Source organism: Molothrus ater, chromosome 11, assembly GCF_012460135.2.
Source record: "Molothrus ater isolate BHLD 08-10-18 breed brown headed cowbird chromosome 11, BPBGC_Mater_1.1, whole genome shotgun sequence".
Lineage (NCBI taxonomy): Eukaryota > Metazoa > Chordata > Aves > Passeriformes > Icteridae > Molothrus > Molothrus ater.
Genome location: NC_050488.2, coordinates 5677369 through 5687134, shown reverse-complemented (window position 1 = coordinate 5687134; position 9766 = coordinate 5677369).

Genomic DNA, 9766 nt, shown 5'->3' with positions numbered 1-9766 from the left:
AAAGCCTGAGGGGGCGGAAAAAGAGGAGGAATAACTGTAACTCCAACTGGTTTTTATGGGAGCCGGCTTTGGCACGAGGCGCCTCCGGGCATTGACGCGGTTGGGCCGCGCGGTGGCGGCAGCGGCCCCGCCAGGGCCGGGCCGGGCCGGGCGCTCCCGCTCCAGCGGCGCCTTCCCAACTCTGCCACAGCCGGAACAGCCCAGCTGGTGACGGAGACGGGACACAGCGCAAGCCCAGCTCAGATCAGCAGCAGCATTTCATAGAACAGCCTAGACTGGGAGGGACCTTAAACTCACCTAGTTCCAAACCCCTACTATGGGCAGGGACACCTTCCATCAGACCCGGTTGCTCCAAGTCCCATCCAATCTGGCTTTCAACACTTCTAGGATGGGGCAGCCACAGGTTCTCTGAGAAACCTGTGCCAGGGCCTCACCACCCTCACAGTAAAGAGCTTTTTTCTAATATCTAATCTAAACCTACTTTCTATGTGAAGCATGCCCCCTTGTCCTATAACTCACGCTCCTAAGTCTCTCTCCATCTTTCCTCTAATTTTCCTTCAGGTACTGGAAGGTCACAGTTAGGTTACCCCAAAACCTTCTCTTTCTAGTTCTCTCAGCCTTTCCTTATAGCAGAGGTGCTCCATCCCTCAATTCATCTTGGCATCGTGGTGGCTCCTCTGGACTGTTTCCAGCAGGTTCATATCTTTCCTATGCTGTGGCCCCAGAGCTGGATGCAGTGTTCCAGGTGGGTCTCACCAGAGCAGAGGGGCAGAATCCCCTCCCTCCCCTGCTGCCCACACTGCTTTGGGTGAAGCCCAGAACACAACTGGTTTTCTGGGCTGCCAGCAGACATTGCTGGTTCATGCCGAGCCTCTCATCCACCAGCACCCTCAAGTCCTTTTCAAAAGATAAACTGACCTATCAGCTAACAATTTTATTCACCACTATGACTGAACAGGCTTAACGACTGAGTTAACAGAAAATGCTTGCTTTTAGTAATATAATTTTAGAATAGGTACAAGTTAAAGGAGGACCAGGTTACTGAACTGGCACACAGTGTCACAAAATCTTCATGAGAATATGAAGTCAAAACAATTGCTCTCTGATTCCCACAGTAGGCAATGCCCTCTTAAAGCATTCCTGCATCTTCTCAGCACAACATTCTCCACTTTTGGCTGCCCTGAGGCAACAGTTTGTGATGAGATACTCTAAAATAGTTCACTTTTCTTAACAGCAAAGGAGGAAATATTAACTTCTCCAGAGATTTTTACATAGAGAGTCAGCCTGCATCTGGAACTAAACTAGGCTGGATTTTTCTCCAGCACACAGACCACACACTCCTTGATTTGGCACAATGGGACAAACTCCTGGTTTTTTAAAGTATGTGAAACCTCCATGTCAGAGAGAACCCCTTCAATCTACACTGAAGTTTAGTTAGTCCAAAAAGACCAGACAATGTATATACAGGCCTTAGAATTGTTGAGTTGTTCCTTCAACTGTTCCTTCAAAATTTAAAAAATGAAAAATTTTTGTCTTTTAGTAGCTTAGTATTTGTGTTCCACTTGGGGAACCTGGGGTAATTAACTATCCAACTAATAAGGTATTTCAGGATCAAAGGTGGACTTTGATTTCAAATCACAACTTTTATACAGACTGACAGTAGCCCAGAAAACTTGAAACCTGTAAAGAACAATTAGAGATCTTCCATAGTATCACCTCCTCAGAGAGGAACTCCTCTTCTGTAAAAACATTTTCCAAAGTAAAGAAAAAGTGAGATTGGGAAGTAGGAACCTATTGAATCATTGCAGAACCAAAATCAAATCCAGTGTAAAGGATCATTACAATTTTGTATTTTATTAATCCAAATATATGCTGCATTTTAGAGTTAGTAATATATTTTAATTTCTTCATTTTTTTTGTGGGTTTCCATTTCCTTTAAGGTCCCTTGAGGAATTAAGCTAGAAAATCAACTGTGCTATGAAATCATAGGCAGCTCTACCTCCTGGAATAGTACATGATGTAACACAAAATGACAGACTGTGAGCTAAAGACTGTAGATTTCTGCAGCTGCTGAAAAAGCTTTCGAGTCGGGACTCATTTTGGAAACGAGCAAAACAAATACTCAAAGCCCCTGGTGCAGCTGAGCAATCTTCCCCCTCAGTGTCCCCCTGTGCAGGTGCTTCATGCACAGAAGATGCCCCAGCCCAGAGGTGCTGCTGCTGCAGGCAGCCCTGCTCTGTGCCCCTGGGGGCAGCATGTCCTGCACGAGAGGGAGGTGCCCCCTGCTCCTCCACCCCTCGGCCCACATCCCCATCCTGTCCCACCAGGCCCAGCAAAGCAGGTGAGTGGTGCACAGCTGGAGCTGTAGGGCACTGCTCTGCAGGGCTCACTCACCCCCATCCTCCTCCAGCCTTTTTCAGGGGCAATGGTCCTCAATAAAACTGCTTTGCCTCTGCTGCAAGTCAATCTTGCCATTTCATTAATGAGGACAAAATAATTTGTTCTCAGGATGGCAAAAGGTCATTTTTCCTATTCTGCTCAAAAGTCTTGTGCCAGTGGAGGCCAAATTATGTTGTCTGGTTTTAATTTTGTTTCTTTTTCAGAAAGAAATCATAGAAGACATCGGTGTCTTTGTTCCTGATCATATAAAGCTTGTTCCTTCACAGCAATAACTGGACTGGGGTCAACACAAGGAGTCACATGGAGACTTACCAGACTAGGCACTGAGTCTCATTAAGCTTCCTTCTCTCCTCTGAGCACCTCTCTTGGGTCAGAGACATATCCAAGCCTGGGGATGCAACATTTCCAATGCAGTGCAGAACTGCAGGAACAAAAACATGAGAGTCACAGGCCATTCACCAGCAAAGGACACATCAGGGGTCACTGCTGTGCCAGTTGTTCTTCCCTCCAACCAAAGTGTCCCCCAGAGGGCTTTTTAGATTAGTTCCCCAGGCCTTGTGCACCGAGTTAATCTCTATGAGCATGTCAAATGGTTAAACAAAAATTTGCAAATTTTTTTCCTGGCTGCATTATTAGTTCAGCAAGGATTTCATTTATGTCCTTGCTTTGGGATAAAAGAATAAAGGGACTTTTTGAAGAATGCAGAGAAGTAGGGTTTTCTGTGATATGCAACATTTGAAAAAACAGTGTCTCAGCTTTACAGCGTAGCTTTTGACTTTGTAGTGTTCATTTTGCCTCACATATTTTAATACACTCTTTATATGTAATTTGATAACTGGTTTTGCTGCCTTATCAGTTTGTAAAATTGTAAATTCAACTTTTATTTGTTGAAATATTTTACATATGGGGCACTAATACTTTTTTATATATGAAATAATATAACAAACCAATGTTATACTCAAGGGAAAGGCAAAAATATGCAGCAAAATTACATGTCATAGCAAAATATCAAGGATGGGATAGTGCTACATTTTTTTATAACTGCTAAATAATTGACTGCATACTTCACAGTATATTAGGCAGATTTTAAGAAATTGTATGTATGTATTGTATGTATTGATTAGAAGAGCAAAAACAAGTGTTCTGCACAAAGTCTGCTTCCAAAAAGCGCTTTTTTTCCTAACCTTTTCAATTTGGAAATCTGTGACATTCAACGGACATTTTAAAGATCTACAAAAAACCCCGCCTTCTGGTTATTTAATGCAGGGAAGCAATAAATTACAATATTTTGTCACAGGAACTGGCAAGCTCCTTGCTTAGAATTCATGCAAAAACATGTACATAATCAATTCTGCACCATCTGAACTGTCCTTTGTGTTCTAAATACTAAGCTTTTTTTTCCTGTATATATATATATATATATATGTTCAGCTGAAGATGATTTCTGTCTTGCCTTCTTCAAGAGTAGAAATTACACCCATTTTTGCTAGGATCTGCCTACCAGTCTCTGTCTTACCTGTCATTTGACTGGCTTAGGAAATTTGCATCAGCCCCTCACTCTGAGCACTGGTAGACAATTTATCCAATTGCTGTGTGCTTTAGAAACCTATCAATATATGAAATAAGAAAACTACAATGGAACACCTCTTGCTCTTTTTGGAACATTTATCCTGTCAGCAATAATCAGAGATAAGAAGTTCAATTGCAGATTGTTTCTTTTACCTTGCAAAATCTCACTGCCTTCACTTTTTGCTCATGTCAGTTATGCACAACTTCAGCCATCACTGTGATCAGAATTGATTCTGGAGGCTAGGACATCCCAAATCCCACCCTGCAAACCTGAATTATAAAGGTGGTGATGAGCAGGTGCTGAGGCAAAATGTACATTTTCCTCCTTCCTGTGCATTCTGTAAGATGAAGCCCAGGGTGCCACTCTCTGTGGCAGGTTTGGTGCCAGTGCATTGCTGGGGAACAGGCAGAAGGGTTTTCTGGTTAGAACAGCCAGAGCAAAGGGACAGGAGCACATTCTGCAGCTGGGAGCACTTGCACTTGAAAACTCTTTGCTAAACAGTGCTTGGCATCTTTGCACTACAAAATCATTCCATGAGCTCCAGGCTGCATCCCTTGAGGAAAAAATGTATTTGAAACAGAGAGAGGTGCAAAAAGTCTGCACAAGACATTTCTGCTTGCTGTACAAACATGTATATATCACCAACACTGTTTGCTTTAATAGCCATATAGAAATAAGGCTCTGTTCATTAAAACACTTCACAGCTGCCAAGTATTCAAGCAGAATAATCCTCTTATATTTTAGAATTCAACAAGAAGTGTTATTAAACTTGCTTTGACCTCAGCATGATTTGTTTGTCTAAGAAATAACCTTAAGACTTTAAAAATCAACAGTGACAGTAACTCAATGAACATAGTAATATACACACTGTGGAAGGACACTACTAGCAAGAGCTTCTGAAATACATATGAGAGGAATTTGGATTCTGAAAATGCAATGAATACAATGCGTTCTTAAAAAATATTCCAGTTTCTCATTCCTTTTTTTTGGGGGGGGGTGGGGGGTCATCTGGAGACTTTTGAGGGAGATAGAGACATGCAAGAGTTGTACTTAACAACCAGCAGGATATGGCACAGAAAAAAGTGGGTTTTTGCTACTCAAAGTAATTCAACATCTAGGAGGAGAAAAATCACTTCATGCAATGCCTTATAAAGTTTTAGAATGCAGAATTTGTGACTCACCATACACTGCCTTCAAACTATGTTCATACAATATTATATAACACTGTGCATGCTCACCTGTCGAACAGAGTTAATTATGAGTCAGGTATCTCTTCACATCATTCATTTCCTTCTCACTTGAGAGCTGACTTTCATTCTTTACTGAAATAACCCCTCTCACAAGACAGTGATTAGTCTGACAAATGGGTAGAATAAAATACCTTCAGCCCTTTTGTGGGACCTCCTGTAGCATTCATGACAGCTACAGCTAAATGCAATACATTTTTTGGATTCCTCTTATTCCTTTGTGGCAAACAAGGAATGTCTTAAATAAGACAATCCCAGCATATGTTTACCAATTCAGTTTCAGAAACTCCCACATTATCCTTCAACATTTAAAATTCATTTTCAGTACAAAACACTAAAATATTAGGGAAAAAAAGCTTACTATGAGTATGGGGAGGAGAACTTAACTCTGTGACCAGCAGAGTTCTCTCAATAAAAAATAGGGGGAAAGGAAAGCTCCTATTTCACCTTCTAGTGGGGGGTTACCTAAATACATCTCTTTGATACAGGGGAACAATATAGAGCACCAAAATCATCTCTGCCTCTAATCCAGATGTCCATAGAGTTGAGTTCCTGAGCTTCACTGCTCCCATCTAGATTGAGAACATGACTTTGTTGGATGTGGCTGTTCAGAAAAAATTATTCTCCCCAAGCCCAAGGTCCTAAGACAACTCACCTTGAAAGTCCTGTTGTCAGGGCATTAGGAACAAGGCTCTGCACTCCAGGTTTGGCTGCACTGCCACCCCTGCTGGCTCAGTGTCTAGACTTAAATGGAACAAACACAGGATGGCTTAGCTCTGAGGACACCAGCTGTCCTCAAACATCACAGTTATGGTGACAGAAAAATAGAAAAGACAAATGAGATTAGTCATCACATGAGATACACTTCTGCAAGTCTTCAAACACAAGATCTTGTGTCATGCTAACAACATTAGGGGATTTCCCCACTTTGTCCCTTAAGGAGATTGTAATAAAAAACTCCCCTCTCCCTTCTCTACTAAATAACCTGCTTTGGTTTATTTTCTCTTAAAGAAATTTTGTTTTCAGTTTTGCCAATCACTCTGAGTTTGTGTGCTAAGCAGACACATAGAAAAACATACTTTTCTTTGTTCAGCTAAGTTATAAGTGTATCACAATTGAACCATGACATATCAACAGTTTGTGTATAACTTGAAAAAAAAACAGAATATATCCACTCTCACTACTAAGATTGGCTGAGGAGGCAATTGGCATTTTTTTAAGGATCAGGTATATTAGGCTAAATTCACAGATGTCAAACCCCCTAAAGATAACAGCAGCAAACTGTTCCCTCAAGTGGGATATGTACTTTTGCTTTTTCTCTCCCTCTGTGGGTTCATGGTTTAGTTACAGAGAGCAAAAATTTGTCTATTACAACAGAGGACGTTGTCACACATTCACATATTCCTGACCACAACTAAATCCTGGTGAAAAGATCCCTTGTAGTACTGTAAAGACACTTGGGCATAAATTATTAGGCAGTTTACACTTAAGTACAGGAAGTCAAGATTTAACATGATTGGAAAGTTTTACTTTAACATGATATTCCAGACACATCCTGTTTCAATCCCTGAGAATTGCATGAGGGCTGCATGGGCACCTTGGTGTCTATATTCACTACACTTCCCATGTTCCTAAGAATTTATGCTGTGGACAGATCTATATATCCTACCAGATATTCCATTTTACCAGAAAGTCTGCATCCCTCCACCAAGAGTCATGGTTTGGCCTCTTGCCCAATGGAAGAGAGGTGAAAGCAAACACAGACAGCTCTATAGGCCATAAAGGGAGCAAAAGTAACCCAACTTAAAATAAATTAAAAAAAAAAAGAAAAAGTAGGCCTTCCTGGGACTGTAGAAGAAAATTCTTGAGACAATTTACTGTTCTTACCAGGGAGGAGAAACTCTGAATGAGAAGTGGGCAGAAGTGCTCACAGCCAGTCAAAGGAGCTGGATTTTCCTCTCACAAATACAGGTGTCCACACAGGGAAAGCCACACCCTGGCTCTTGTATTCTGCTGTTGTTTCTGTGACCACCACTCCCATCAGAAGAGAAATGCCACTAAATGGAAAAAATTTCATCTTTCTGACTTCATAACCATTATGTTAGAAAGCTAAAGGTGCAGCATACAGCTGCTATTCATTTGGAGCCTCAGTCTGTCACTATTACCTTTAACTCACCGTTGTGCAGCTTGCAGGCTGTGGTTCACACCACCCTTCATTCATCAGCAGATTTCAGAAGCACTTTGTATTTCACCATGTGTCTTTAGACCTCCATGCCTGTCCTACCTCAACATAAACTTAAAATTCTTCTCTTAGAAAACAGCAGTATCATAGGTTCACTGTAAGAGAAGTCACAGGAGTCGTTTAAGATTTTCATGTATGGGAGAATACTCCCACTCACATCCTGAAGAATGTGGGGAGGTTCAAACAAAAGGATCTGACCACATGTCTGAGACTAAACCAGTGATGCATATCTTCTTCTACCCACACCCTGCTCCCAAACCTCGATCTGTTACAAAACCAGTTCCTTTCCATCTGCAAAGTTCACTATTTTATCTTATCAGTCTTGCTCAGAGTCCAACAGAAAAATCAAGAAATGGTTAGTGGCAAAGAGTGGCAAATCTTGAAATCATTTCAGTCCTTTACACACAGAGAACACTGTAATTTTTCTATAGAAACATTTAGGAATACAAATCCCTTCTATTCCACTGATATGTATCCTTAGACCTTCATCCTCTCTCAGATATTAAATTGTACTGGACTTCGTTCTGTAATGCTGTTGGTAATGTTTTCAAATGCTATATGGAGGGTTACTGTACTCTGGGAAATTATGTAAGAAATTAGCTTTATTCTGTTACTGCAGTTCTGGCAGTCTTCGAGATCTTTATGTCACTGGCTGCATGTGTTTATCAATAAAAAAAAACCAGAGATCTTCTTACCATGACTGTAATTAATTCCAGTAGTCAGGCACAGGATACATTATTTGCAACAATATAAGCCCAAAATTTGAGGTAATCCATAAGAAAATCAACAACACTTCATGTCATTCTGGATAATTCACCAGTCTTATTTAAAACTGCCTCTTTCCTTACATATTGTTTTTTTAAACATGCTTTTAGTTATACCTAAGAACACTTACATTAGCAGGATGGAACCAGTTGATTCCTATTTAAAAATACCAGGTGATATTTTAAAATAACTTTGTGGTTTTGTATCTCCCCCCACTACCCAAGAAGAACTGTCTGCTTGTTAAAGACCATCATCAGTTGTGACTCTGCTTGTACTCTGGTATGATTTCTTCTCTTTATGAATAAAACTGCTTTCTTTCAAATGCCGTTTACCAGTTCCTTCCCCGATGTAACTCCATATATTCTTTTCTTTGCCAAGAGAAGTGGAGTGGTTTGGGGTGTAACAGGCCACTAAAACTGCAGTCTGCACTGGTAGGATTGTTTCTGAATAGTTCTAAGTCATTGTGAATTTGACAATGGAAAACACTGCCAAAGCAGGGAAAGTGTTCAAAACTCCAGATTTCATTCTAGGCATGTTACTAAAATCACAGGCTGCTTCCTGCTTTTTAGATAAAAAACACAAATATTTGCAGGGAGATGAGGAAATAAAACTCATTCACTCATTCACTTTACTTGGTTTTTCACCATCTAGGCTTACATTCAGCCACTTTTCACCTCTGAGACAAAATCCTGCATCATGAAAGAGCAAATTCAAAGCCATTCATGTGAAGTTAATTCCATTTGGTCACTCCAATAACACAGAAGTACATGAGGAGGTTACAGCTGAGTAATGCAGTGTAAGGGACAAACACTCAAAATTCAGCTAAGAAACCACTGAGCCTGTGCCTTGCTGCTACCACCACTGGTTTTGTTCCACCTCTGCTACCAAAGAACTGGGCACAGTTGTGTGGAAAAACTCTGTGCTGACAGTGGGGCACAGCCTGCTCACCCCTGGCCACTCTTCCACTGGCAAAGGGATGTGCTCTTTGCCACTCTGCTTTCTAACTCAAAACTGGAAAGGAGATACTTCCCAATATGCAGTAAAACATAAAGAAAAAGGAATAAAATGTCTTCAAAAGTGCCTATGGGAAATGGACAATACAAGAACTCTCAATACTTTGTTATATTGCAAAATAATATCTTGAAAACAAATAAGACTCATTGCATCGATAATTTTAAAAAGAATTATGATACTATATTTAGAAAAGAAGTCAGACACTGGATTTCACAACCATATGTGGCAAACATTAAAGGGAAAACTGGATGGGATTGTCAAGGCAGTATGGGGCCAAGAATTGCTGCCTTTTTTTTTAAGTTCACCCCAAAGCACTGGTTGGGAGCAGAGAAGTTTAACAGAACTTCCCTCTGCAACTACTGCTAAAGTAAATTTGACTGGCAGTATGCAAAAACTGGCAGTGCTGGAATGATGCTGACAGCACCAGGACTAGCTGGGCAATTCTGGGACAGTTTGCAGTGTTACTGCCCATTTGTGGCTGGTTTGTGAATAAAAAGGAAATTTCAGTCTTATTTTTCCAATGTAATT